Source organism: Typopeltis vanoorti, chromosome 6 (genome assembly GCF_054136105.1).
Source record: "Typopeltis vanoorti isolate ZY-2024b chromosome 6, IOZ_Tvanoo_1.0, whole genome shotgun sequence".
NCBI lineage: Eukaryota > Metazoa > Arthropoda > Arachnida > Uropygi > Thelyphonidae > Typopeltis > Typopeltis vanoorti.
Genome location: NC_143554.1, coordinates 32,929,203 through 32,953,391, shown reverse-complemented (window position 1 = coordinate 32,953,391; position 24,189 = coordinate 32,929,203). Strand labels below are relative to the sequence as shown.

The following is a 24,189-nucleotide window of genomic DNA, read 5'->3' as shown; positions in this document are numbered from 1 at the left end:
ATGTACTGTTTACAGATGAGAATAGTTTTAGTCTTCTCTCCGATTCTAGATGACATATCTCTCGTGAAAGTAGTACTGTTTACAATCTAGAACGCTCTTGAAAGGGACAGATACAGTGGTGCTAGATTTACGTTGTGGGGAGGCATTATGCTTAATGGATGCACCAAGCTGCAAGTGCTGGAAAAAGGAACTAGGACTGGTGAACAATATTGCAACAACATTCTTTAACATCATGTTCAATTGTTTTGCAGTGCTGTAGGTAAAGAATTAATTTTTATGCATGACAATGCCACACCACATCGTATGCAAGCAGTGGAGATACTTCTAGAGTCTGAGGATATTGATCTAATCGAATGATCAGCACACTACCCCCAGATCTCTACCCTCACTCCTATAGAACATGTTTGGGATCAATAGGGAAATGCACTGCTTCTCGAAATTCTCCTCCAGCAAACAAACAAGGCCTTATTCTTGCTTTGAAGGAGGAGTGGGCCAGTTTCCTTCAAGATCTCCTGAATCACTTGGTGCTAAGCATGGTATGATGCTGTGATAGCTGCATCACAGTTCAGGGTGCCAATTTCCTCTTGGTACCTTGTCATATGCCTTTTCCAGATCTACATACAGATCCTTGTTATATTCCCATGATTTCTCAACTATTTGTCTTAAAGTGAAAATCCGATTCTGACAACCTCTGTTTGTTCTTCACCAAGCTTCCCTTCCACAATTGTTCTTACCTGTTTCTGAAGTATACTCACATAAATCTTACCAAGAACACTCAGTAAGGAAATACCTCTGTAATTCTCATGTTCAGTTTTATTTCCCATTTTATAAATGACAGCTCTGCTCCATTCATCTGAAATTTGACCCTCTGACCTCCTGAATTGTGCAATGCAGCCACTGTAAAACTTTTAGAACTATTATTTAGAAATGCTCAAGCATTTCTGATTGAATCTTACTCTAGCTGCCTTGTTTTGCATTTCGGTTTTTTGATGACTTTTTATACTTCAAGTATGAATATGTGTTTGAGAGACTCCTAAATGAAACGCGCAATGTTTCATTTAGGAGTCTCTCAAAGTAATTACTCCGGAGATACATCAAGAATATGTTTAGTTTTCATCTCCCCTTTATCATCTCTAATTCTTTTTACAGTACTCGTTTCTTTATTTCTGAGCTTTATCAATAGCCTCCAGAATATCTTACCACCTTCCTGATTTTTATTTTTATCAGGCATAATCAGTTCAAGTTTTCTTTAGCAAGAACCAAACCTTGGAGATAGTTTTTAAACTCTTTTAGTTTTTTCTTGAATAATGTTTGTGTATTTGGGCCTACAGTTTACATCTGATAACTGATCAACTTTGATTCGTTTCAAAACTTTCTTATGTTGGATTCTGATTATATAGAGATTGGAGTAATTATTATTTGTTTCAGAATCCAACATGATCTTCCATCACATAGGCTAAACTTGTGTAAATATTATTTAATGTAAACAACTTATTTTACAATTTAATATTCATATAACTACCTTTAATTTTATCTAATATTTAATTAATTAATCAAAGATATATGTATTAATAATGAAAAGACTTAAATATTATTAAGCTATTTTATTTATTACTATATTAATATTATAAGAACTTGTATTTGATAATTTAACTGCGCATTAATTGAAATGTAAATATTCCTTATTTTTTCCTATTTGTAGAAGTTTAGCATTATGCAATACCTCAATTTTATTATATTTTGTTTGGTTGTAATGGAGACGTATGTAAGTGAGCAAGCACGTTTTGGAACACCACATGAGGAGAAGGTTTATTAAAGAGTTTTAGAAAGAAATCACGAGAATGATTTAGGCGGGAAGAACGGATATATAAGCGATGAACGCTGAAATTATTAATTAATTAAGAGAGAGACAGATTAGAGAGAGAGAGGGTTGGCATTCGGTAGGAATCAGAGGATATTCTAATTCAGCATTCGGGAATCACAGTGCGATAATAGCGAGTCAGCAAGTCACTCAAGTAGCTAATAAAGTCTACTAGTCGAGAAGCAGTTAGCTAATAAGTTGTAGAATAACAATTATAGCTACGGAAAACAGATGAGAGACTATTAATTAGACTAGCGATACTTGAATTGAGATATAATTTCAGGGCCGACCTGTCAAGGACACACAGAATCTTGAAATAAAGCATCGAGTAACTAGAGAATAGTAGAGGCTGAAAAATTGAAATTTACCGTTAGCTGTGTTTAGAATTGTAGTGTCTAAAGAATTAATTGAATGCCGGAAGAGTGAACTGTGCATATAAAACTTCAAGTTAAGGAATTATTGTGTGTTGCCTTATTTCATGAGTGATCAGTAGTACTTCATGCAAGAACGTTTGTTTATATGTATAGTGACCGACGATTAACTCAGTTATTACTTAGAAGATTTATTTAATGAGTGCCGTATACTGTTCAAAGTGTTTACAGTTATAAAAAAATGTTTGCGTGTAAGTTTATGAAGAAAGAAGATTATTGGTAAGATTATTCCAACCATTAATATTCCTTTGCAGAAAAGTGTGCGAGTTCCATCCTAGAATTTCCTTATACTAACAGTAACTATTGCAGAAGTTAGCTGAAGTGTAAATTTAAGTGTTTGTTTGTGAAGAGGTATTACTGCAATTTTTATTGTATTTGAAACTTAAAGAACTATGAGATATTGATGTGAATGATCATTAAGGAACTTTATTAAATAGTTAAAAGGAACTATGAGAAGACTGTACCAGAGATAACAGACTTACCATTGTCTGAGTCTGTATGATTGAACTTATCAGAGAAGCTAAAATGTTCGTGATATCTTAATTACTGATTTGAACTTAAGTGTAAAATTTGTGATTCTAAATTAAATGTTTGTTTTTGTTTATCTAAGGTTGTATTTTGCCTGAATCTCTTTTACTGCACCATTCATAAAATATTCGAACCAAAGCGGGAGAGATAAATAAGTTAAATATACTCAGCCAGTATATATAACAACAACATATAAAGGAATGGTAGTTGAGAGTTGGTTTATCTTCAATTCTTGAACTAATTCAGATATAAAGTGGTGCAGTCTTTAAATATAAATTTTCTTTATATTTGAATTAGAAATCAACTTACAACTTATCAATTAAGAACATCGTAATAGTAATCCGGTCGGATTAATAAAATCATGTCGGATCCAAAGTATAGATTGAGAAGAAGTAGGATCCAACAAAATGGCGCAGCCGACAGGATTACTGTTTATGACTCATGAAATAAGGCAACACACAATAATTCCTTAACTTGAGGTTTTATATGCACAGTTGTTCACTCTTCCGGCATTCAATTAATTCTTTAGACACTACAATTCTAAACACAGCTAACGGTAAATTTCAATTTTTCAGCCTCTACTATTCTCTAGTTACTCGATGTTTTATTTGTGTCCTTGACAGGTCGGCCCTGAAATTATATCTCAATTCAAGTATCACTAGTCTAATTAATAGTCTCTCAGCTGTTTTCCGTAGCTATAATTGTTATTCTACAACTTATTAGCTAACTGCTTCTCGACTAGTACTTTATTAGCTGCTTGAGTGACTTGCCGACTCGCTATTATCGCACTGTGATTCCCGAATGCCGAATTAGAATATCCTCTGATTCCAACCGAATGCCAATCCTCTCTCTCTCTTAATTAATAATTTCAGCGTTCATCGCTTATATATCCATTCTTCCCGCCTAAATCATTCTCGTGATTTCTTTCTAAAACTCTTTTTAATAAACCTTCTCCTCACGTGGTGTTCCAAAACGTGCGCGCTCACTTACATACGTCTCCATGACAACCAAACAAAATATAATAAAATTGAGGTATTGCATAACGCTAAACTTCTACAAATAGGAAAAAATAAGGAATATTTACATTTCAATTAATGCGCAGTTAAATTATCAAATACAAGTTCTTATAATATTAATATAGTAATAAATAAAATAGCTTAATAATATTTAATAGTCTTTTCATTATTAATACATATATCTTTGATTAATTAATTAAATATTAGATAAAATTAAAAGGTAGTTATATGAATATTAAATTGTAAAACAAGTTGTTTACATTAAATAATATTTACACAAGTTTAGCCTATGTGATGGAAGATCATGTTGGATTCTGAAACAAATAATAATTACTCCAATCTCTATATAATCAGAATCCAACACTTACACACCCCCTCTTTTCAATACAAAGTTCAATTTTATATTTCAATTCAATTTAACATTGTTAGCATCCAAGATGAGCTAATCTCAGGTGGTATGGTCACTTAAACAGAATGGGAAAGGAAAGATTAGCAAAACAAGTGTTCCTTGTAGGTTGGCAGGGAAAAGACCCAGAGGAAGACCAAGATATAGGTGGATTGATACAGTAAAAAGTGCCTTAGAAGATAGAAATATAAGATCTGATAATGCTGAAGCTTGACAGGTAACAGATTGATTTGGAGGAAAATTGTAGATAGGAAGTTAGTGGTACTGTAAGTTTTTCATGTAGTACTATCATATCATATACACCCCTTAAGGGTACATATCAGGAATTTAATGTTGATGATTGTATATAATTGTTATTATTTGTCACCTCCAGGGAGTCCAAAGACTCATCAAGGGAGGGCATCTACCCTACAGCTCTGCTTCCACCACTCACAATCCACCAACTGACTGCAACTACACCAACGCCATCTACTGCCAACCACCACCACTAGTATTCCCACAGACAATCACAATATATAGTGATCATCTCTGGCTCTGCTATTCAGATCTCCCAAAAGGACCAACTTCTCCTTTTTCATTGTCAGCTGCCTTCTCTAATGTCTCAAAAAATTCCTCCACTTCTTCCTTAGTAAAACCGTCTGTGGGACTATAAGCACAAATGAAGTGTTATTGTCAAGTTCTCCATTCTAACATTAGCCCACATCACTCTACTTGATAGTGCCTGCCATTCAATTAGATTATCCTGATATTTAATATTATAGCTGCTACTCCTTTTCCCTGATTGTTATTGCCTGAGTTCTAAGTTAGCAGTTAGAAATTAAAGAGGCACATGAAGATAATTTGATGTTAAATCAGGTGCACAACAAGGGTCCACATTATCTCCCCTGTTATTCATCATGTATCAAAACTGAAGTCATTCATCTTGGCTCTTTACCTTATGTAGATGATGTACTCCTAAATACATTCAGGACAACTCTGCAGGATTCTCTAAATAAATTTAATAACTGCAGTAATAATTTGGTATGAAAGTCAGCAATAAAAAGACAAGACAATGGAAATAGGAAAAAACACTGAAAATATTGAACTTTGAGAACCTACTAAACAAGTAAATCATTTCAGTTATTTAGGTTCAATTTTTAATGAGGATGGCAAATTACATATGGAAATAGACAACAAAATTAGAAAGGAAATATGCTTCCAAATTCACTGTATAGAAGACAGTGTTCAAATCAATTTTAGCTTGTGTTGGAAATAATTAACTTGATTAAAGTCTCGATACTACACACATATATACATACACACACACACATATATACACACACACACACATACATATACACACACACACACATATATACACACACACACACATACATATACACACACACACACATATATATATACATATATATATATACATATATATATATATATATATATATATATGAGGGTTCTGAGAAGCATTAGAGAGTGAACAAATGGCATCCATAGAATAATCATATTAAAAATGAGGCCATTAGGACAGGACTTGACACAGTTAGCATTCAGGAATGTGTGAGCAGAGCTAATCTCAGGTGACATGATCATTTAAACAGAATGGGAGAAGAAAGTTCAGCAAAAAGTGTATTTGTCAGAATGACAAGAGAAAGACCAAGATCCAGGTTAATTGTTACAGTAAGAAGTGACTTAGAAGACTGAAATGTAAGACTGGATAATATTGGAGTCTTGACACGTTAGAAATTAATCCGAAGAAAATTCGGTAGGAAGCTAGTAATGATGTAAACTTTTCATATACTATCATAATATCCTGTATGCTCTCTTAGGAAACACACATCAGAAATTTGATTTTGGTTTAATGCCACTTTCCTTCATAATCTGATACATTTAGATGGTGAATAACATTGGCAATAATATGCACCCTTGTCTCAAACCTGATTTAATATCAAACCATCTTCTTTGTATCTCCTTCAATTCTAATTACTCACCTATAGCTGATATACAGACTATGTGTTATTTGAGATAATAACCCGCTTAACACCATATAACTGCAGCATTTGGAATAGCTTTTCTCTTGGAACCTTGTCATAAGTCTTTTTCAGATCTACAGAATTAAATACAGATCCATTGTATATTCCCATGATTTCCAACTATTTGTCATTAAGTGAAAATCTGATCCTGACAACATCTTCTCAATGTTTCTCTTCCAAAATTTGTTTTAGCCTTTTCTCAAATATGCTTCCATAAGTCGTATAACACTCAGTGCCAAAATTCCTCTACAGTTGTCACATTCAGTTCTGTTTCCCCTCTTTATAGATAGAGACCTAACTCCTCTATCTATAAATCCAATCCTCTGGAATTCAACCATCTAACCAGGCCTTCTGAATTATGCAGTGTAGCCAGTGTAAAAATTTTATGCCTCCATATCTGAGCATTTCTGGTTGAATATCACCTACTCCAGTTGCCTTTCCACATTTCAGGTCTTTGATGGCTTCAACACCATATCAACAGGAATGCAATCATGAATACATTGATATGTATTCATGATTGCATTCCTGTTGAGTGTTTTCTACCACCATGCTGCCACTGCACATTTCTTTTAGCAATTACTCCAGCTAGCTATAGTATCTTTATGTTCAGTTTTCACGTCATCTTTATCATCTGATTCCTTTTTACAGTTCTCTTTCCTCCATTTCTAAGATTAAACACCCTCCAGAATATTTTTTGCCACTGTCCTGATATTTACTTTCTATGTTCTTACCAAAGTCTTCTGTAACTTTCATTTAGCTAGTTTTACAATGCTTCACTTGCTTACTTTTTTTCTCTGTATTATCTAAAAGGACAAGCTTACTTATTTATCAGAAACTTCCTATATGCTTTCCTTTTTTTTTCCTTGCCTGCCTTAACTTCCTGAGTAAAAAAAAACAGAACTATGGAGGTTTTTTTTTTTCGTCTAGCAGATTGTCTCACCACATGTCTCTCTGGCCGAAATAATTCAAAATTTCTTCAGGGTTGGCCACTGAATCTCCAAGAGTGCTTGTTTTCTTGAATTATGCTTATGTATTTGAGTGTAAATTCACATATAAAAGCTACTCATCTTTGATTCGTTTTAAAACTTTTTTACACACTTTTCTATATAAAATTCAATTTTATCATGCTCAAAAAAATTAAACGGAGATTACTTCCAATTTAAAATCCTCTGTATATCTTGTGTCCTGAAGCAGTAAGAGAATAATGTTAACAACAATAACATAGTCAATGAGACTTTTATCTCTCCATCTGAATTTCTACACTTCTTTATGTTGAAACATACTGTTAGGAACTACTAGTCCATTCTGAACCAGCAAATACAATTATTATTAGAGTTGTTTTTTTCTCCGAATTTTCCCACATTTCATCCAAACATACTAGTTAGGTGATCATTTTCTGCTCTCCTGTTTAGATCTCCAACAACGACTAACTTTTTTGTGTGTGTCAGCTGCCTTCTCTAATGCCTTGAAAAATTCCTCCACTTCTTCCTTAATAGAACCTTCTTTAAAACAAAACAGGCACAAAGAAGCCTCACTGTCCAATTCCCATTCTGATATTTGCCCACATCAGTCCATTTGATACTGCCTGCCATTGAAGGTGAATATTGTATTCATATTTAGTGATGAATACTATAGCTACTCTTCTTCCATGATCATTACTGGCTGAATATAATATCTTGTATTTGTTGTTTAAAAGAATCTCGCTTGTTGGTCTTCTTTGTTTCAGTAAATCCAATTATTTCAATCTCTTATTTATCCAATTCTTCTGCTTTGTTCTTTTCTTTTCTGTTGATGGTGCAAATCTTGAGTTCTGCTGATACTGATTGTAGTTTGGTAGAATAGCTTACTTTTTGCTCTTGTTTCCTAAAGAAAAACAACAAGGGCCTTGTTTTACTAGGAGATACCTGAGCTGGCGTGAATTTTATCATGTTATACAATCATTTTGCATTTTGATATCAGAATTATTTGGACAAAAATTGATGTACTGTTACTGTGGTTTTACAGTATGCCACTTTTATTCTAGAGGGATATTCAACAGACCACTTATTCTGAAGAAGAAACTGAATAATTAAAAAAATTATTCAATTATTATTAATGAAATCATTATTTTAAAAAATGACACTTTTTTCTCCGATACTATTCAGACATTTATTGTGGGGCGGTCACATTATTCAACCATTTAAGAATATGTGGTATAATAGCTGTTTGTGACATTGCATAAGATCCTCCGAAAAAAGGTAGCCCAGTTAGACTAAAATGGGAACTGAGAAGGAAATTGCTTCCTTAGGCACCTGTATAAGTCATATTAACCATTTGACAACATTCTGAATATACTCCTTACGTTGAATGGATGGTTAAGAATATGATACTCTATGAAGGGCAATGTTGCTTTGTGATGGGCCAGTCATGCCTAAGTAATTTAATAACTTTTTATAATAAAGTGACAACTGAGTTGGATAAAGGCAATGACTATACAATGATTCTGCAAAGACATTTGTGATGTAGATTTTTTGAATGAACACTGATTGTAGGTTTGCCAGGCCTGTGGTCATTATACTGTTCTGTTATATATTCTTTCATCTTTGTATCTTGTCTTATGGATTTATAATAACATTCTTATCTTTTAACTGTTGGCTTGTTATTTTCTTTTGGTTATTAAGAAATTTTATTTTCTTTATCTAATAGCCCTACTTCTAAGCAATTATTATTGATCCATTTATAATGAATGGATGGTTAAGAATATGATACTCCTTACTTAAATTAAGGGGATATTAAATCCCACATAGTTTTAAAACCGAATAAGAAACTCAGATTGGAATCAGAGAGTTTCTTGCCGAATATAGTAAACTATAAAGTATTGGCGACACTAGCGTTAGCCAATGCAAGTGATCCTAGTACGTAGTACAATACCAGGGCAGCTCGTTGCAGAGGTGGAGGAAGTTCAGATCGCTATTCTTAGGTATTTTCCATAATGTAAAAACACATTTCCTAGGAAATGTATGCTGTTATTACATTATGGAGGGAGGTCACTACCCAGACCGGTTTCAGCCTTTTTTGAGGCTTTATCAGTGAGTAGCTAGACCTAATACCAAAGTGTATAGCGAAAAGAACTTATGTACTCTGCGAACGAGTTTTCCAAACAACCTCCCTCCATAATGTAATAACAGCATACATTTCCTAGGAAATGTGTTTTTACATTATGGAAAATACCTAAGAATAGCGATCTGAACTTCCTCCACCTCTGCAACGAGCTGCCCTGGTATCGTACTACGTACTAGGATCACTTGCATTGGCTAACGCTAGTGTCGCCGATACTTTATAGTTTACTATATTCGGCAAGAAACTCTCTGATTCCAATCTTTGAGTTTCTTATTCGGTTTTAAAACTATGTGGGATTTAATATCTCCTTAATTTAAGTAATGTTTTCATTACCGAAATGAAGCTTATTAGCTCTTTATACTTAAATATGATACTCCTTCACATTTATTTTTTGTTTCTTTCTTTTAAGGTTACATGGTGATCAGCATTCATATTTCTGAATTTAGGGATACAAAACGTGTTGAAATGATTATTTTACTTATTATTAATAAAATAACAATTTGACGTTTTGACCCCTGTATTGAGGTCATCATCAGGAGGATAAATGTGTATAGGGAACCAAGCTACATGTTCTTGCACTCTGTACTGGTAAATTAAATCTACGCTGTTAATTAATCTTTCTCTTAGCCTGACCTCTAGCAATAATTTTTTTTTAAAAAATTAAATTAAAATGAAATGAAAGAAAGAAAAAATAAATCAATATATATAAAAAAATTATAATTAATAAATAAAAAACTACAATAAACTCCTGCTAAAGTCCTCGTGTACTAAGATTCTTCTGGATCTGCACAGTTCAGAATGTTATACCATGGTTTTCTTCAGGCCTTGTACAGTTCAAGTTGCTATGGAATGTTAAGGGGAAAAAAAACCAAAAAAACACTTCACCAAAATCCCAATACAAGAAGACTTGTAGTGTTCCCCCCTCCCCTTAACATTCCATAGCAACTTGAACTGTACAAGACCTGAAGAAAATCATAGTATAACAATCTGAACTGTACAAATCCAGAAGAATCTTAGTACATGAGGACTTTAGCAGATTTTATTGTAGTTTTTTTATTTATTAATTATAATTTTTTTTAATTTATATATATATATATATATATATATATATATATATATATATATATATATATATATATGACAGAATGATCATTGACTCGGTTAACATACATATCGATATATATCTATATATTTTCTATATATCGATATATATTTCTTGATGTCAAACTGACTCGCTCTTCTGGTAAACTAAAAATATCGATATATAGAAAACCCACACATACCAACAGATATCTGCACAGTCGGTCCCATCATTTCCCTCCTCATAAGCTTGGAATAATTTCCACCTTGGGACATAGAGCCCGTTCTCTTCTTGATGATCCAAATGAACTGCTTACAGAAATAAACCATCTGAAAACTTCTTTCGAAGTTAATAGATATTCCAAGAAAATCATTAACAAATTCCTTCTTAATCCTCCTAGACATCACTCAGAAGAAACAAATAGATTCAAAGGCAATATTTCTATTCCTTACATAAGTACTGTTTCACATAAATTAGCAAAAGTTCTAAAAAAATACAATATCAGAACCTTGTTTGCTCCACTTCCAAAGATCCATTCCTTAATTAGCCACCCAAAACCTTGTCATCATCAACTCAAATACCCTGGCGTATATAAAATATTATGTGACTGCGATATTCCTTATTTCGGGCAGACAGACAAATCTGTCGAAATGCGTATGGAAGAACACATGAGAGACATTACTTACAAGAGACAGCGAGCGAGTGCATTATCAAGTCATATCCTTTTCTCGGCTAATCCTAATGATGATAACCAAAGTCACAAAGTCTGCTGGGAAAAATCTACAAACATCTTCCGTTGCAGTGACGAAATAGAGAGAAAAATTGTGGAATCGAGAGAAATCATCTTCAATCCTGTTCATCTAAATAACAACTTAAGCTACAACCTCCCAGATAGTCATTCAGCTGTAATCATGTACTGGCATTCACGTGATGCAGCAAGCATGCACTCTGCCAACAATGCAACAAATGAAAGAACAGCTTCAAATACAAATACAACGTTTTCATGCTAATTATGTATAAAGACTGTCTATGTTGTTCATAGTCTTTTAACCCTCAATGTTTAGTGTTTTTTCTTTTATAATGTCACCTGAAGAAAGCTGTTACAGGCCGAAACTAGTAGTGTGTTTATATTAAAACCTTTTTAATTAAATCTCGGTTCTAGTCATTCAATTTTTTTCATAAAACCAATATATATATATATATTTATTTTTTTCTTTCAACTTTTATTTTATTTTTTTAATTATCACTAGAGATCAGGCTAAGAAAAAGATTAATCAGCAGCGTAGATTTAATTTACCAGTACAGAGTGCAAGAACATGTAGCTTGGTTCCCTATACACATGTATCCTTCTGATGATCTCAATACAGGGGTCAAAACGTCAAATTGTTATTTTATTAATAAGTAAAATAATTATTTCAACATGTGGGTTTTGTGTCCCTAAATTCGGAAATATGAATTATTTTTTGTTTGTTTATCTAATATTTTATATTCTTCATTTCCTTCTTTTATCCATTAGTTCTAGTATCTCTTCTATCATCCATGTTTTTTTAAATTTACTATTTGTTTTTCTGATACATTTTTCTGCTGCAGTCAATATTGCTTCTTTTATCTTGATCCATTTGTTGGTTTCTTCTTTCTTTTCAATATACTCTGCTCTATTATTCTGAAATAGTCTTGGCGCTGCTGTTATTTAATTTATATGTATTCCACTTGAATATTCTAAACCTGTTAGTTATCTTTTTTAAATTTATATTGATTGTAATTCTCACAAGTCTGTGGTCTGATCCACAGAAACATTTAAAGTTACTTAAATGGTTTGATAGGATGGGTGCAGTGGCAATGTTTCAGCACGTGGTTAGAAGGGGCAGAACAAGAGGTCATCCCTGAAAGCTGAGTAAAAGTGTGGTTAGTAGGGTTGTGAGGGTTAGATTTTATGCTTAGAGTTGTGATAAATGGAATGGGTAGCAGTCAGTTGTTAGCATTTTGTAAATGGATTCAAGCAGAGGTATGGTAGGTTGTGTGAATAGTATCAATCTCCTACAATGAGTGTTCAGACTCCATGGAGGTGCCCATACAATAATAATGATTATTTAACCTCCCAACCAGCTGGTGTGGATGATATAGTCAGCTCTCCCTAGCTTTTTTCATGGATCAAAACTTCGTCGGCATTCTACCTTTTATCATGCCATTACCTTCCTCCGCCGTTAATCTCGTTACGGCTATTCTATAGCCATTAGTGGATTAACTGTTGCTGAGTGACCTTTGTGTCCCCCTGTCTTTACGTCTATTGTGTTGCTTAGAATTTCATTTACTGTCCTAAGTTATTTGACCTTTCTTGCCTCTAAAATGATTTATTGTGTCTCTTCCCAAAAATTGAAACGAATTTCACATATGCAAAAAAAAAATCAATCCTGAAATGACCACTGATCAGCTTTTGCAATGAATCTATTTAGTGATAGTAAATTTGGTGTATTTTATTCTACAAATCAGTGCACCGGAAGAGTTGCACTGATTATTCTTTCACTTTATGTATAATAATTGAATAATTTTTTTTCGAATTTCAGCATTTTCAAATGTTTGCTTTGAAAATATTATGTCAAATATTTATATTTTTAAATAATATTTATTGAAATAAATATGTTATTTTGCTTTCGTTTCTAAACAAATAGCATTATATGGATCATCACATTTCAGTTTTAGAAACGATTTTTTGTTATTCATAAAGACAAAATAAAAAAAAAAATGTTAAAATGCTACACTGCATTACTCGGTTTCCGATTGTGTGTCTTTTTGGTATCAAAAATTTATATCCAATGATATTTTAGCAGTGATTCTTCGCCTTCGTCATATATTTATTTATTTGTATTATGCATACTGCGATAACATCTAGTGCATATCCTCGTAGATATGTTGAAAATATAATGTGAAAAATATCATATACAGAATGATTCAAATTTTTTTGCTCATTCGGAAGATTTTCTAATGCTTCCCCCCCCCCCCTTATCCTCTCCTGGAAATGAATTGCATAACTACTCTAAATTTCTATACAGGTTTGAAAGCTTTTCTAGACATCATTCAAAATCAATTACTTCATTTTACCATTTTGACAAAAGATATACGGCAATCAGATTGTACCGTGAAGCTTCTAATTCTGTTCTATTTATTTGCAATCTAAAACCAGCTGTTCTACTGTCTGCTGACATTATGTGAAATTTTAGAAATAATATGCTATATTTTCACCATGCAAAATTGTTTATATGCATACCACACAAAATTAAGTTCAGTAGTATTATTTTTGTTTGTTTTTCTTTAAAAAAATCTAAATATTACTTCTGCTGCTCGAAGCTATTTCTGAAATAATCTACATCTTATAAATACTTGGTAATATCCTCTTAGCTGGAGGAAAAGTTGAAGGCTTATTACTCTCAGTGCTATTGAGAAGGGGCGAACACTAAAGTCGCACTAAAGTGCTTCAGGCTGTAGTGCAGAATATGTCAAGAATGTCTTGTTTCCTTTTCGATTGTTGATTACCTATATCCTAACAGAAATACTGACATTTCGTTTACATGCTTATACATTATTTATGCCAAAATAATTGCTTAATTTATAATGACCAGTTTCACTTTTATTATCAAAAATTAGAAATTAAATCATACAATTATCTTGAAAAATAGGATTTGAATTATTTTCAAAGAAAAGGTGCATATGTGTTTTATTTTTTTTTTTTTTTTTGGGGGGGGGGGGTATAGACCTAATCAATCTGCAGATATTTCAGATAATTTATTTCATAAATCGTTGGCAAGACAGTTGTTACAAACGTAAATCACTTGGGGAACATACCCATTCATTTTAGTGTAAAATAGTAGCAAAGGTTCAGTTACTTTAGATATGTAATCTAGAAGAAAATGTTATGTCTGCTGAGATTAGAATCTTACGTGAATAATTTTTCTGACATGATTTCTCTATTCGTTATAATGTAACCAATTTCCAGATTTTTTCCCTCATGCAGACTCCATGTTATATGCAGTGATTTCTTCTTTGTACTACAAGAGAAAAAAAATCAGATAACAGAAGAAAAATATGTAGTATTTTCTTTTCCATTGGCTGAATTTACAACGTTCTTTCTTTGTGTTTTGAAGAGAAAGTGCAAATGACTTTTTCTTACTATTTTTGCCATTATCACATCTCATATAATTATAAGCGTGACATTTTACCATTTTTCTCCCACACGAGAAACAGAAATAAGGTGTAATAATATTGTTGATTATGTCAAACTTCATTGTAGCAGAAATTTTTATTACAAAACTTTGTAATATATATATATATATATATATATATATATATATATATATATATCTCCGAAACAAGAAATTTGGAACCCATATCACATCAATGTTGAGTGTTGGCAAGGTATGTTCCCGTTATTATTTATATATTTCATTTATTAACTGGGGGGGGGGGGATATGCCCGACCCCCCATGTTCCGGTCTGGTAGGCCAGTTCTCCTTCAATTGTGATAACTCGAAAGGGGGTTCGCCCCTGAATTCTGATGACTCGAATTTTGAAGACTCGACACTCAGGGTAGTCCCTGAGTTTCAAAACATTTCTAAAAACATGACATAAAAAGGCTCATCATTTTATATATATATATATATAGGGTAGATTTTATTTCATTATTTTTTATTGTTTTGGTGAAATACTTTACCTGGAATACTCTTTCCAGTTCCAGAGGAACTGGAACGAATATTCCAGTTCCTCTTATATTTTATTCCTTCGAAAATATTATTCTGTGTCATAAAAAGAACTTAAAAATTCGCCTTCAAGATGAAAAGGAAACAGTTCATTCCGGTATCCCTCTATCAATATTTGTAGTCCTGAAAAGGACTGTTTTGATGGCCTTGAAAACAAACATTTTTTATTTCATATTGTTCAGAATTTAAAATTCTTGAACAGTGTGGAACACCCTAAAGCAAGGGTAAACACACAAAGCAGTTTTACACTCAGGGCACCAGATTTTTGTTTCCTTTCTGATATTTTTTTTAATTACATACATAACATTTGCATGCAGGTTTTTTTTTTATTAGCTGTTGGTGGTAAATTTTTGGGATAATGGTTGGAGTTAGCAGCATTCAACCTCAGATGTCTGGCAGGATTTCCTGTTTTTCTGCTTGCTGAAGAAGGCGCATGTGCATGCAGCAAAGCTTTCGCAATTTCTATTCTGTATTCTAGATATGTTATGGTAGACAAACATTTTTTCTTGTGCAGGAGGAAACTGTTCCAAATAACAAAATCTAATTACATGTCCAAACACTTTTTTGTAATTTTTTTTTATGCTGTTTCCTCATTACAGAGTAGAATGATAGCTGCTGATCACACCTGTCAACTCCACCCATAGTGTCGTTGTTTGCACACATACAGCAATGGGTTTTTCTTTCTTCAAACCATGCTTCTCCACGGATTCCGTTGATGGATTGTGCAGGGAAGACATTAGAAAAACATCTTTTTTGTCTTTCCAACGTAGTGCAAAGACTTTCCCTTGCTGATAAGCTTGGATTTCCCCCTTCAATAACTGTCCTGAAGCCAGATCTGGAGGCATATCTCGCCTTTTTGCATTTACAGTACCATAACTATCTGTACAATGCTGTAAAAGCAAATCAGCGAGTTCAGGACACATATAGTAATTATCCATTGTAATGCAGTAACCTTTCCCCAGTAAAGGGTCTCTCAATGTCAGACAATATACATAAATAATATGTATATTGTCTGATTTATAATTTGCTAATTTATAATAATCACCACATAGTTTCAGTATCGAAGAATTAAAGTTATGTGGAACAATTACTAGAGAAAAATAACAAATTAAATAAAAACTATACCTATGTTTCATAAGTTTTCGGGTGTGTGATAGTAATGCAACGGGTGGGGGGGGGTACCATCAGAGGCGAAATAAAGTTCAATTCTATTGTGAAAGGAAATGAAATTTTGATATACATATTTTGAATGATAAAAATAAGCAAACTTATCGCTTACTTTAAAAATTGGAGAATAAAATATCTGAATTATGCAGAAAATATAAATTTAAATCATAACTGTTAATTTCATTTTGTAATGACCAATTATACAAGGAAACCAAGAAAGTGAAAATACAACATGAAGAAAAAAATTTAGTAATATGATTAAAGAATTTCATGTTATTCTCTATAAAGCAAAGTTGCTCAAGCACTAAAGGAAATCTGTGAAGTATTATTCGATTTTGAAGATTTTGTACAAAAATAAAAATTATATAAACTGGAACGTCGGCAGCCGGTTTTCTTTTTTTTTTTTTAAAAGAATATTTCAAATAATTATCGTGAATTAATTTCTTCGAGAACAAAGAAAAATCTTTTGTCTAGTAAGTGATTAGAAAAAAATTAGTGCAAAAAAATAAAAAATTAAATTGGTTCTCCAAGGTAAGGCTTTGTTCACTTAAATATTTTTAAATGAACAAATTATACAAGATCTTTATTTTGTCCAGACATTAAAATTGTATTGTACAATAAAGAGAGAAAACAAAAACATAAATAATTTCTCTATTTTTAGTCTATCCTATATAACTAAAATCCAGTTGACCAGCATGGAACAAGGAAGTGCGTTTCTTGTTATAGGCAACTGAGAGGCAGCTACGAACGCGAGATAATCCGATTAACCGTTCTCTTCAGCGTGAGGGTTTATCACACTTTCTAATGGAAATGACAGTCAAACTGCACTTCTTATCCAGGTCCTTTAAACAGGTGGGCTGAAACATATCCAGATTTAGTTGGACGTCTATAGACGTCCTAGCCGTTTGGAAGGTTAAGGTCCCTTAGCAATTTTTGCACAGGTCGAACTGCAGTGAAGAGTGGAGCAGTAGTTTAAGAAATACGAGAATGGCCAACATTTGTTTTCATTGAAAATACAACTTTCCAGAAAGAAAAGCCATGCTGCTGCTGCTATCCCTGTATGAAATCATCTAACTCACCTTCAATTGAAAAGCCTCTTTAAATGTTCCTTCACATCTTGGACTGGATATGAGTCCACCTTTTTCCAATCAGTGGACATCTTCATTATTAATGATCTGTAGGGGTTCTATCCTCAATACTAGGATTTTTCTTTCTTTTTTTAATAAAATGAAATATTCTGATAGGCTGTCTCCTTTTTAATTTGCAGTCACATGACTGCGTAATAAGCCCTTTTGAGTATTTTCATATTTCTAAATTTAATGATAACATGAATATTACAAGTACATCATCATATGCCGTCTCCATCCAGGAGGTTAACGACAATGATATGACTCATGGTTGACTATGGGTGTAAGGAGAATGTGGTGAGGACCCTATCTCTTCCACATTGTTGTAAGTATTCACTGTTGTATCCATGTGTTCATGGGGCCGGTTTGTCTGTTCTGAAGGACGAAAAACCTGAGTTTCTGGGTGAAAAATCCCTCTATCTCTGTATGAGATTGGTTTACCTCACCTTTAGTTGAAAGAGATCAGATAAAGGTTCCTCATATTGTAGATGGGAATATTACTAATATAACTCACTGAAAGAAACTTAGCTATTTAACTTCACTGAACTTTGGAGTTCAAATTCACTACTGCAGCAAGGAAATAAATTCTGACATGTTAACAATTCCAAGAAAGTCAACTGTTTTGTTAAAAAATAAAATGAACAATTAATAAAAACATATCAGAACCTTTTAGTGTTTAGGAAAAGAAAGAAACTGGATTTTAAACTGGATGTTACCATGATTTCTTTGTGAAGAACAATCCCCTGAAGATAACATTTGCTGAAACCAAAAAGTAGGCAATTTTACTGATACATTTATCACTTTCATTAATATATTGGGAAGAATAAAATAGAGCCCCTTTAAAAGGAAAAAGGGGAACTGTTAACTTTTTTGTTTCAATATTGCACCACACTTAAATGAAACAGATCCTGATAGCATTGTGTCTTTTCTAATTTTATTCATATGTAAACAAGTAGCAGCAACAGATTTGATTACTTATTTATATTTGCTTTTGTAGCTTTCATAACCAGAGCAGAGCATTACAACTATATAAATAGCTAATATAATTAGCTGTCATAGGATATTAGTGCATGGGAAATTATGAAAGAATATTTGTTAGCAGCAATGGTAAGTTGTATATCACGAGTGAACAAGAGGACATAATTTGGAGTAAAGTGGATGACAAACAATATTAAACAGGAATTGCATGCGAAAAAGAGGCTACATGAAGAGATATAAGGAGACAGGTGAAGAGAAGATGCATGAAGAGTATAAGACACAGACCAGAAGAGTGACTAATATGGTAAGGAAGACGAAACTGGAACATGAGAGATTAGCCCTAAGATCCAAAAAAAATCCTAGGGAATTTTTTTAGATATGTGGCCAGTAAGAGGAGAAATGGTTGTGGGAAAATGACACTGTGGGATAAAAATGGGAATAGAGTGACTGATGCAGAGGACATAATGGAATTGTTCAATGAACATTTTATTGGTGTATTTCATCCTGGAGAAGGAGTCAGTTTTAATGCTAGATGGATAGGGCAGGTTCGAGGTTTAGAAGTACAGGAGAGAGTGTGTTTCAAATACTGAGTACTCTGGATGTCAGTAAAGCTGTGGGACTGGATGGTATTTCACCAAGAGTTTTGAGAGAATGTGCTAGGGAACTGACAGTGCCTTTGACCTTGCTTTTCAATGAAGGTCTGGCTGCAGGAAAGGTGCCCATGGAATGGAAGGAAGGTAAGATAGTGCCATTGCATAAGGGTGGTAACAGACTGGAAGTGTCTAATTATAGGCCAGTTTGTATGTCATCAGTAGTTAGTAAGATCTTGGAGAAAGTAGTGAAGGACTGTATACAGCACTGGGCAGATGAGGGTAATGTTATCTGTAAGAGTCAACATGGATTTGTGAAGGGGTGCTCTTGTTTTAGAAATATGATAGCCTTTTATGATAAAGTTACAAGAGCATTAGATGAGGGAAAGGCATATACTGCCATTTTTTTAGACTTAGCGAAGACATTTGACAAGGTGACACATGATAAGCTGATATTTAAGTTGCAGCACATGGGTCTGGATGTCAGATTTGTCAACTGGATTCAGGATTGGCTGTCCGATAGGTATCAGAGAGTTGTGTATGGTGGGGCAGTTTCCAGGAGGCAGAGGGTTACAAGTGGGGTCCCACAGGGCTCAGTATTAGGACCTATATTGTTTAATCTTTATATCAATGACATTGTCAGTGGATTGCAAGGGATATTCAGCTGTTTGCAGATGATGCGAAGCTGGGAAGGATTATTAGTAATAGTACAGATGCAGCAGCCTTGCAAGAGGATTTGAATAAGCTAGATAGATCGGCAAATGAATGGGGGTATCTGTTTAATGCGGCAAAATGTAAGGTCTTGAGGTTTGGGAAACATCGATGGGACACTGCATACTCTATGGAAGGAGTTATACTGGAGGAAGTAGGGGAGACAAGAGATCTGGGGTTGATGATTGATAGAAACCTGAAATTTGGAGGACATATTGCAAAGGTGGTGAAGGTAACACAGAGGATTGCTGCAATAACGAGAAGGACACTGACCTGTAGAGATAAAACAGTTATCATTCAGTTGTATAAGACCCTGATCAGACCACACTTGGTCTAATGTTCTCAGATTTGGTCCCCAGGATATGAAGGGGATAAATTAACTGTGGAAAGGGTATAAAGGCAGATAACAAAGATGGTTTCAGGACTGTACAATGATAGTTATGAGGATCGGCTGAGAGAATGTGGACTGCAGAGTTGGGTGGATAGAAGGAGAGATGATTATGATTGAGACTTTTGAACTGTTGAGAGGTGGTTACAGGGTTGACACTGGGGAGTTCTTTTGCTTGGGTGAACAGCAGGAAGGAGTGATGACAAGAGGCCATCCCTGGAAGTTACGAAAGGAAACTGTGAGCAAGAGGGCGAGGAGTGGTTTCTTTGCATTGAGAGTAGTTGAACCATGCAATGCACTGCCTGATGGAGTGGTGAGAGTGAGAACGGTCAATGAGTTTAAGGAGTGGTATGATAGACTTTGTGTTTCTTAGGGGGGAACCTCCCCTCGATTAGTCTTGATAGACTTTGTGTTTCTTAGGAAGGACCTCCCATGATGTGTCTTTTGACTCCATGGAGGCCTGAATAATAATAATTAAAAAGTGCTCCTACTTTAGGGAAAGTTCACTGTCTTCTTTGAAAGTGGACTTGCATACATATTATCTCAATGAGATCCAATTAAGAATTACAAAACATTCCTTTGTGCCGATAAATGTTTTTGAGTGCTGCATTGAAACTTTCTATGACATGGGCTCTTGGTATATATCCCAATAATATCAGTGGGTGGGTCTGATGAATCAATTTTTAAAGGTCATAAAAAAATCTCTAAATAAGTTGTCAATTATGTTTATTCTCAAACAAACTTGTGGAGGAACACTAAACTGCAGTTTCTCAGAAGAAAAATCTTGCTGTCTCCATGTGTAATATAAAACTGTTTTGTTTAAAAAAAAAACCTCTGCCAAAAGCCTTAAAATTTGAACCCAGTCTCTCCAAACACACAACTTTCTGATTTCATGAAGTGTACCTTTCCATGTGTGCCACAAGTTTAAATTTTAGTCTTTAATGAGAGATTATTAATGATTTGTTTTTTTTGTATAGATATAATTTGATTCAAGACTTGTAAATATTTGAGATTACTTTCAATTTGTTGCTCTTCCTTTGTAAATGCATTTGTTCATAAATCTATACAGATTCTAATACTTGAATACATTTCTTATTGCAGAAGAATGCTGTAGCAACAGCTATCCTAAGAGAACCTCTATCAATCTGACAGATATGGAAAGAGAATGCCAAAGGACTGATGGTGAGGAAGCAGGCAGTACATGAAGAATTAAGTAACTATCAATAATGTAGAAAAACTCAGTGGCATTACTGTAAGATGTTGAAGCTTTATTTTTATCATTTCATAAAGGGAATATCATAAACAAGATGGCTTCCATTTTTGAAATTTTATTGTTTTTTTTTTTGTTTTTTTTATGTGATTCCACTCACTAAAGGTTGTAAATCTACATATATTAGTATTGTGGGTGGGCTACAGGAAAGATACTTCAAACACTGACTCTACAGCCCAATTATGAGATTTTTTTTCAGAACCATTTCAGATCTTCAATAAAGTAGGATGGCAGTCTCACATCAGGCAATGAAATTCATCTCTCACTTAAAGACAGTTACAATAATCCATACCTGCATGCAGTGGGAAACCCACAACTTACTGGGAGGAGAATGGAGATGCTAACCTATCGTCATCCTATCCTATTCCCTCAGCCATATGGCTAGTGGGGGGGGGGGTAGCTGTATTGCTACCATATACAGAGATGATTATGAGCAAGGTGGTTTCCCAGCGCCTCCCTTGCCATATGTGTTCACTGGACACGTTTGCCTGTTTTGAGGGATGAAAAACCAGAGTTACTGGTTTTTCATCCCTCAAAGGGAAAAAAAAAACTCTCCACCTGCATATGAGACCAGTTAAATCACTTTTAGTCGAAAGAGACAGGTAAAAGGTTCTTCACATCACTGATGGGAATCGAACCCAGGTCTTTCCAACCAAAGGGTTTCATCTAAACTGACATGACAGAGCTATGAAGGCTCCCTATCATCATAAAAAAGTGGAGGAGAGAAACACATTCAAGCTTAGTTAAGTCATTACTACAGGTGTTATTATCTGAGTGAGAAACTTAAAATTACAGGCCAATCTGTATGTCTGGAGTTATTAAGTTGGACAGGTTAGTACAAGATAGGATTCCATATGATTACCGCAGTGTTCTCTGAGATCTATGTATTGCATTTCTAGGAAACAGTTCAAGAATACAGCAGCACAAGAAATAGAAAGAAGAGAAACTTGTTCTGTGAGTATGGAGTTGGACTATGAAAGAGTATTGCATGGAGACCACATGTTTATTTCAATGAATGTAGTAGAAAGTGGAGGAATTATTGATGCTAGTTCTTATGAAAAATTAAGATGGAAATATTTTTAAAAAATGTTTGCATTTAGGAGGAAAGAGGGTAACTTAATTTCAGTTTTTTTTTTTTTTTTTAAATAAAACTATCCCCAAAAGGTTGTAAACTTATATAATGCATTACCATTAATACTATGAGTAGGCTAAGAGCCAGATAATCCAGAAACCCTGTTGTAGACACCATACGCAAACCTTTCTTAAATCACATGTATATCACCATTCAGACTTCTCCAAATATCATTAACATACAAATTAAGAACAATGATCCAAAACATCAGGAACACACCACTAGTGACTTTCCTCTTCTGGGATATCGCTCCTCCACAGAAAACTCCTGATACCTATCAGACAGCTCATCTCCAATTTAGTGCATTAATTACTATCTAGGCCCCATCTATTCCAATTTAATTACTAGCTTGTCAAGTGGCAATTTATCAACGGCCTTTGCAAAATCTAAATAGCCGCTGTATATGCATCACCCTTATCCAATGCTTTTGTCACCCTGTGATAATAAGTAAGTAGATTGTGTTTTAGCAATCTTCCTTTAACAAACTCATGCTCACCATCAAATAGTATTTTGCTGTTGCCAACCCAATCACCTTTCTTTCAAAAACCATTTTCATGGAATTTTTGTACCAGAGATAATGTCCTATCCATTTGCCACTGTCACAAAGGTTATTTCTGGCCTCTCTTACTCTGAGTTCTCTTCACCTCTCTTGCTCACTACTCTTCACCAACACCATAACTCACATGCTTCCATTCTTCTAATCTTGTGTAAAGAGCAATGCTCTAAACCAGGGGTTCCCAACCTTTTTATTTCCTAGAGCACATCCTAAAATACCGGTAGGGTGACGGGCACCATCTATTTTAACAAACGAATTCAAATTTTTTTGAATTCGTTTGTTAAATGAATACATACAAAGTTTACATTATAATCAAACGTTTTATTACTTAAAAGTTTACATTGTATAAAAATTTAAATATATATATGTAAGTTAGTGTGATCTTTGGCATTGCATTTCATTGGCCAGTGCTTCATAATTAGGAGAATAGGATGATATTCCAGTTCATTCTTAAACTGGAATGAACAACTTCGAATGCGTGCCTACTTTACATTGTATGTTTAATACTCGTCATGTGTCATTAACGCATGCCATGAATTGTTGCGTGATTATTTCAAACTATACGGCACGCTGTTGAACAGCGGTGGGCACACACAAATTGGTCGACGGGCACCATGTTGCCCGTGGGCATAGGGTTGGGAACTCCTGCTCTAAACATATGCTTTTTTTGTGAATCTTTTTCATAGTTCTGAATTTATGTTGAAAGACAATAAATCTCCCCTTTGTTAACACTTCGTCACTGAAATTCTACATTTAATGTTTCTTGCACTTCTGCCATCCTCTGTTATCACAATACTCCTTAAATACAGTCAATCTTCAACTTATGACAGGATTCTGTTCCAACAATCCCACTGTAAGTTGAAAGGGTCACAAGTCACTATATAAACTATAAGGTAAATGTTAACATGCCAGAATGCTAAATTTTTTTAAACTGATTTTACTCTTTGATTATAGTGAAATTATAACTTAGCTTCTGTATACAGTACTGTACTATAATAAATAATGAAACACGAGTGTATAGTTCTGTGCGCTTAGCAATAAAATAGTCAGATGAAAACACAGGGGACAAG

The 24,189-nt window shown here is 33.9% G+C and overlaps 1 protein-coding gene and 1 long non-coding RNA gene across 8 annotated transcripts in view; one reads left to right on the top strand and one right to left on the bottom strand.

Moving 5' to 3' along the window:
* Positions 1-21,467, top strand: part of LOC150105366 (uncharacterized) — a 54,245-nt gene extending 32,778 nt beyond the window's left edge. The window contains exon 2 of the long non-coding RNA XR_016548441.1: positions 21,263-21,467. This is a non-coding gene — a long non-coding RNA (uncharacterized LOC150105366). The remainder of the gene's footprint in view (positions 1-21,262) is intronic.
* LOC150105365 (uncharacterized) overlaps positions 1-24,189 on the bottom strand; it is a 521,942-nt gene that overhangs the window by 353,663 nt on the left and 144,090 nt on the right. The window contains exon 1 of one of the 7 annotated variants that reach the window (XM_090394103.1): positions 18,161-18,180. The exons of the other annotated variants lie outside the window; for them this stretch is intronic. The gene's annotated coding sequence lies outside the window, so the exon portion shown is untranslated. Of the gene's footprint in view, positions 1-18,160; positions 18,181-24,189 lie in introns of those variants that run through there. 7 annotated transcript variants of the gene reach the window in all.